The sequence below is a fragment of the Molossus molossus genome, unplaced genomic scaffold (assembly GCF_014108415.1).
Source record: "Molossus molossus isolate mMolMol1 unplaced genomic scaffold, mMolMol1.p scaffold_m16_p_7, whole genome shotgun sequence".
NCBI lineage: Eukaryota > Metazoa > Chordata > Mammalia > Chiroptera > Molossidae > Molossus > Molossus molossus.
Window position 1 is genome coordinate 33,358,258 of NW_023425401.1, and position 6,000 is coordinate 33,364,257.

The window sequence follows — 6,000 nt, forward strand, 5'->3', positions numbered from 1 at the left end:
CCCTCAGAAGAGGGGGTGGAGGGGGAGGAAAGAGATAAACCACAGAACTTATATCATATAGGTATAACCGATGGACACGGACAACAAAGCTGGGGACAGGGTGGGGAAGGAATGGGGAGGAGGGTGTCAATGGGGAAAAAAGGAGAAACATCTGTAACAAAAATAAATTAATAAAAAAATAAAACCAACACCTCCCCCCCAAAATAAAATAATAATAAAAATAGTCACCTGAACTCTGTGTCCTAAAAAGCAGAGTGGGATCTGGCTCTAATTTCATTCTATAAGCAATGAGGTTATGGATGGCATGTGATGTGTTTTATATCCATTTATATAGTTCTCAGGTGAAATATTTATAGCGTCTTCTTGCAAATTAATTGTAAGACTTTGCTAATTTATATTGATCAACACCTGGGAACATGACAGACAATTGGGAAGGTAATTTTTAATTTGAACCACAATTTGAGCCACATTTATTATTAGAAGTATAAGTATGTGAGATCTGGGATTTCACGTATTACCTCAAACAGCACAGATTATTTGCTCAGTTGAATAACTCAGTGAAGACATATACTATATAAAGTTTAAATGACAGAAATTTTTTACAAATGCAGAAAAAAACTTAAAAATTTAGGAAGATACAAATGTTGGAATGGAAGGGATTGCTTACTCACTCCTAACTATGCACCCCTGGAAGCCTCCCGAAATATTCCTTAATTAAGTTGCAGCTTCTTAATTCACAGACATAATCCAGTTGCTAGCTGTGGAAGTCATTGATTAAGAGGAATCACACTATGTGAATCCCTTTTCTAAGCCTGTCAATATTTTTCAATGTGACTATGTACTGAGAAAAAGAAGTACTTTGATATTCTGAAGATAGTTAGATACTAACTCTGACCTAACACAAATATCCAGAATTCCAAAACACTAATATGATCAACCAATTAATGTTAAGGCTTATAACGGTCAGGTGATAGATACAGTAATTTGATAGAAAATACATTCAGGAATCAGAAGTAATTCCACGGACCTTTAAATATTCACGTGTTTCATCTAACTATTTTTCCAGTGGCAAATTAAGATACCTTTGGTACCTGATATGTAGTTATTGACTTAGACTATGTTTTTCTCTTGTCCTGATAATTCAAAATAACACAAAATAGCAGGAATAACAGCAGACTTTCACTGTCTTACCTCAAGGTTATGTCAATTATCTTGATCTCTAATATATAGCCCAGAGAGATATTGATCATTTTGATAGCCTGTAGAACATCATGCCATCCATTACATTGATATATGTATATTGGTTGGATCAGGTGGGCATAAAATGCCTCAAAACACAGCATGGGAGAGAACAGACAATAAATCCCATGAAAATTCAGAAGCTTGCCACATCAGTGAAACATCTAGGAATCCACTGGTCTGAGAAATGCAAAGAATTCCATTTTTCTCTTACTTTACATCATACAATAAAGAAGCCCACTATTTATCAGGCCCTTTTGGATTTTAGAAGCAGCATATATGATATTTGAATTTACTGGGAAATCCACAGGATTGCCAGATTTAAGTTGTGTCCAAAGCCAAAGAGGGCTCTGCAGCAGGTTCAGACTATGGCATAACCTGTCCTACCACTCAAGCCTTATAACAAAGCAGTCTCAGGGTAATAAATGTGTACTATACTGTACACCTGAAACTAATACAAAATAATATTGAACGTTAAGCTGTAATTGAAAAAAATAAAGATAAATTTAAGTAGATTTAAAAAGAAAAGTCAGCTTTTGAATCGCTACTGAACTTTAGTAAAGACTGAATATATTCTGTAAAGACTATAGTCTTAAGACCCAGGAATATAAAGAGATTATGACACTTAAACTGTTCATTGTGAATGAAACTGTTTCATCCATTGAGTCAGGTGCAGGAGCATGTCATTGTTCAATGGGTGCTGAATATAGGATGAGCCCTTGCAGACCAGAAAGGATGGATAGCTTGAAAAAATAGGATCCTCAGGGTTCCTGTTACTACTATTGTGTTGCCTTAGCTATAACTACACCTGTAGTCTTTTAGGAAGTTCCTTATGTCCAGTTACCTAAAGAGAAAAAAAAAAAACCAATGGAGTCTATTTCATATTTTTCAGAGGAAGAACAGTGGGTTTTTCTGCATGATATTTTGTCGCCAGCAAAAACTTGATAGCCACCGCATCGCAGATGGCCCTGAATAACAGCAATGAAAGAAGCTATTGCATTGGTTGGCTTGTCCTTGGTCCTTGGCAGGAGAGTTGGCCTGAAGTATTGATTTACACTAAAACTATTTCTTCAGCAACTCGGAAGATACTGCAAATCTTTAAATACCCAGTAATAACGCGATCTCTACTCAAACCTGCTCAAGAACATTATAGTATCTGCTAATAAACCCTGACCAAAGAAATTTAACTAACATTTTATGACTGGACTATATAATATATTATGTTCATGATCTTAGAAGCATTACAGTCCAATGGCATATATCAAGAACAATTTTGCTACTTTTGTTTGCATTTAGCAGAAATCATCCCTATATGTGGTTGTGCTAAAACAAGCCCCATCTTCACAGAGGAGTGGAGCTGTGATTGTACAGACTGAGAACATTTGCTTTAAAAAATAATCTCTCAGACCCCAAGAATACATAGAAGTGAATTTGACAAACAGGAATGCATTTGCCTGGTGAGAACTACAAGAGATTGAACACTATCTTTTGGTTATTAAGTCAACTGCCCTGAATGCTTGGGGTCATAAAATGTCTAAGCCATGGAGTATGGGGAATTTTGAAATGCAGCTTTATATGACCTGAGTGAATAATTGAAATATTGATGTAGGTATTACTCTAGAAAGAACATTAACATTCTTTCTTAATTTTAAAAGTCAGTATTGAGTTGCATCTAGCTGGCCTGAGAAATGAACTACCCATGAGAAAGTAGTAGTGACTGATATGCACCTGATTTGACTGAAGGAGTGGAAAACTATAAAATCAATAATCTAAAGGTCTTGTTTTCTGGAAACCTTCAGGCCAAATATGCCTTCTTTGGAAATGTCAGCACAAAACATGTAAGTAGTGACATTTAATCTATTTCTTTACCAAAAAAAAAAAAAAAAGAGTAAAATTTATGTTATAAAGGTTAAAAGATTATTTTTTTCTAGAGTATGTAGTGGCAATTCTGGAATTAATTCTTTGTTAAATTTATTTAGGGTTATGATGAATATAATAATAGCCACTAGCATTTAGTTCCTGCCATTGACTGGCTCTGTGTTAAGAGTTCCGAGTAATTTAAATAGCCTTGTGAACTTGCAGAGATAAAATCTGAACCTGGTTTTTCTGGCTCCAAAATTTGCTATCTTCCTCAGTGCCACCTGAAATAAATACATGTGTAAATACATTTGAAAGGATGTTTCATAATAAAAGACTTAAGTGATTTAGGTGTTGATTTAATACAAGAAAGCTAAATGGCTTCACAATATTAGGATAATGAATATATGATAAGAACACAGTAGTTGTCTCATATTTAAGCCCATCTCTGAGCTAAGTTGTCAGAGAGGTGAAGGTATTATGTCTTTTTGTAATTTTTATCACCTCCTGGAACAAAATTTCTCCAGTGGGGTCTTATGCCCTTCTCTGGCTGATCAGCGAGATGGAATACACACCGTCAGATGTTTGCATTGCCTCCGGTCTTGCCACCATGGCTTCCCATCATGTGCCCCTTGGGGAAAGAACTGGGATGAGAATCTAGTTGTTTATTAAATTTCTTCAGGGTTTCATAAATGTCTTTGGTGTTCCTACCTGCTCTATATTTTTCCCCCTTGATAATGCCCTGTGATCTAAAAGTTACACATCACTTTCTTTCTCAACTTCTCAAGCACCAGAACTGTCATTTTCTAAAGAGAGTTCTTCTCAACTAATTGCCAGAGGAAAATTTAAGAGAAGTATGTGCTTCCATGTACCTTATATCCAAGCCCACCCAAGATCAGAGACACTGAGCAACCAGGTGGATAGCGTGGCATCTGGTGGGGACCAGCCTGCCTCCCTCTCAGTCCTCCGAGTGCTTTCCCAGTGGGCACGTGAATGCAACAGTCATATTGGCCAGGATGGAAGCAACACATTCATCTAACAGTATGTATTCTGTCTCACTAAGACTGATTCTTGCTCCTGAATGTCCAACCCAATAGCAGCAAAAATTGACATGAAATCCTCAATGTGGTACCATCCTTTGACAAGCTCACCCAGCTCCTTGATGGTAAGTTGAATAGATCTGACCCCCTCTTCTCCAGAAGGGAGCAGCTTGTCTTTATCTGGATTGATACATATCCCAGTTGTGGATTTAATTTTTCTACCCACAGAGCCTTGACCAGTTGAGCCCAAGGACTCACAGAACATCTGATACTGCATCACATTGCTTCAGATCAAGGAACCCCCTGGTCTTCCACACACTGTATCGCCCATCAGCTGCTGGACTAGCAGAATGTTGGCATGCCTCTCACAGGGGCAGCTCAAGCATGAGCATAGAGATGACTTGCAGGGTCCGGGCACATTTATGATGTGGCTGTAGGCAGACTACTGATTTCTGGAACCCAAAGGATGGAAGAAATCATAACTGCTCTCATTCCAAGTGATCTACTTGAAGAGTTTTTGTTTTCTATCAGTATAAGTTTGGGCTCTGTTTTATCTGAGGTCCTTGTTTTTTGGTGGGAGTTGAGGCCGGGGTTAGGAAGGAATCTTTCTCCAGAGGATCCAGTAAACTGTGAATTGCCACCTGGTCATATAATGCTCTTCAAAGCACCAAAGAAAGAAGTCACTGTGCTAGCCACATTCATTGACTCTGATTAGCAGGAGGAAACAGATGTGCTGCTGCATAGGGGAGGCAGATATGGCCGAAAATCAAGGGACTCGCTGGGGTGCCTGTTTTGCTTCCATGTTCAGGAATAGCCGTCAATGGGCATTTATAGCAACCATCACCTGAATAGGGCATAATAACCATAGGAGCTCAGTCTTTTGGGTGATGAAGATGTGACTCTCACCACCAGGCCAGCAAAAGTACTGGCCGAGGTTGAGTGGAATCTGAGAGTAGTTGAATTGAAAGTTGATGAGTATTAGTTATGGGTTTAGAAATCATTATAGCTAGTCCTGCTAGGTTCCCTGTTTCATAAATTTTCACTGCCTACTGCTTCAGAGAAATAATGAAAGGACAGAATGTGACATAGGGCATATATGAATTGAAACACTGAAGTGTGGACCTTAATTGCCTGGCCAGTGTGACTAGGTGGATTGAGCATCATTCCATGGACTGAGAGTTGGATTCTCAGTTGGATTCTCAGTCAGGGCACATGCCTGAGTTGGGGGTTCGATCCCCAGTAGGGGGCGTGCAGGAGGCAGTCTATAGATGTTTCTCACATCAATGTTTTCGTCTCTCTCTCTCCCTTCCTCTCTCTCTAAAACATCAATTAAAAATATATTTTAAAAGTGTGGACCTTAACCAATATTGTCATTGCCTGGTTCATCTCACTGGCTTTAGCACTTCAGTAGAGCCCAGCTGACTTCCAGTTCTTTCAATTGCTAATGGCTACACCTCTTTGCCCCGGGACTTTCTCCAGAGCTACAAAAGGTCACTTGTACCCCTGCATGCGGTAGTCTGCAATTGTCAGAAAATTAACTCCTCCTCCTCCCTACACCCTAGCAGGGACAGCTGTCCATCAATCACAAACTGGAGTTGGTGAATGAATAACCCAGTTACCTCACTCAGAATTGTCAAATATCCCTTGGAAATTCTACTTGCCAAAATCATCTCTCATCTGTTCCCTTTTTGCTAGAATCTTAGCTCTTCTAGTCTTAATTGTTCTAGTCTCTTCTCTAATGCCTTTACTTTGATAATTTTTCTTTTTAAATTTAGCAACTTTTCTAATTGATTGGTAGGATTATGTTTGGTGCAAGCTACTCTATCCTAACCAGCAGTAGAAATCCTCAGGGAACCCCTTCTGT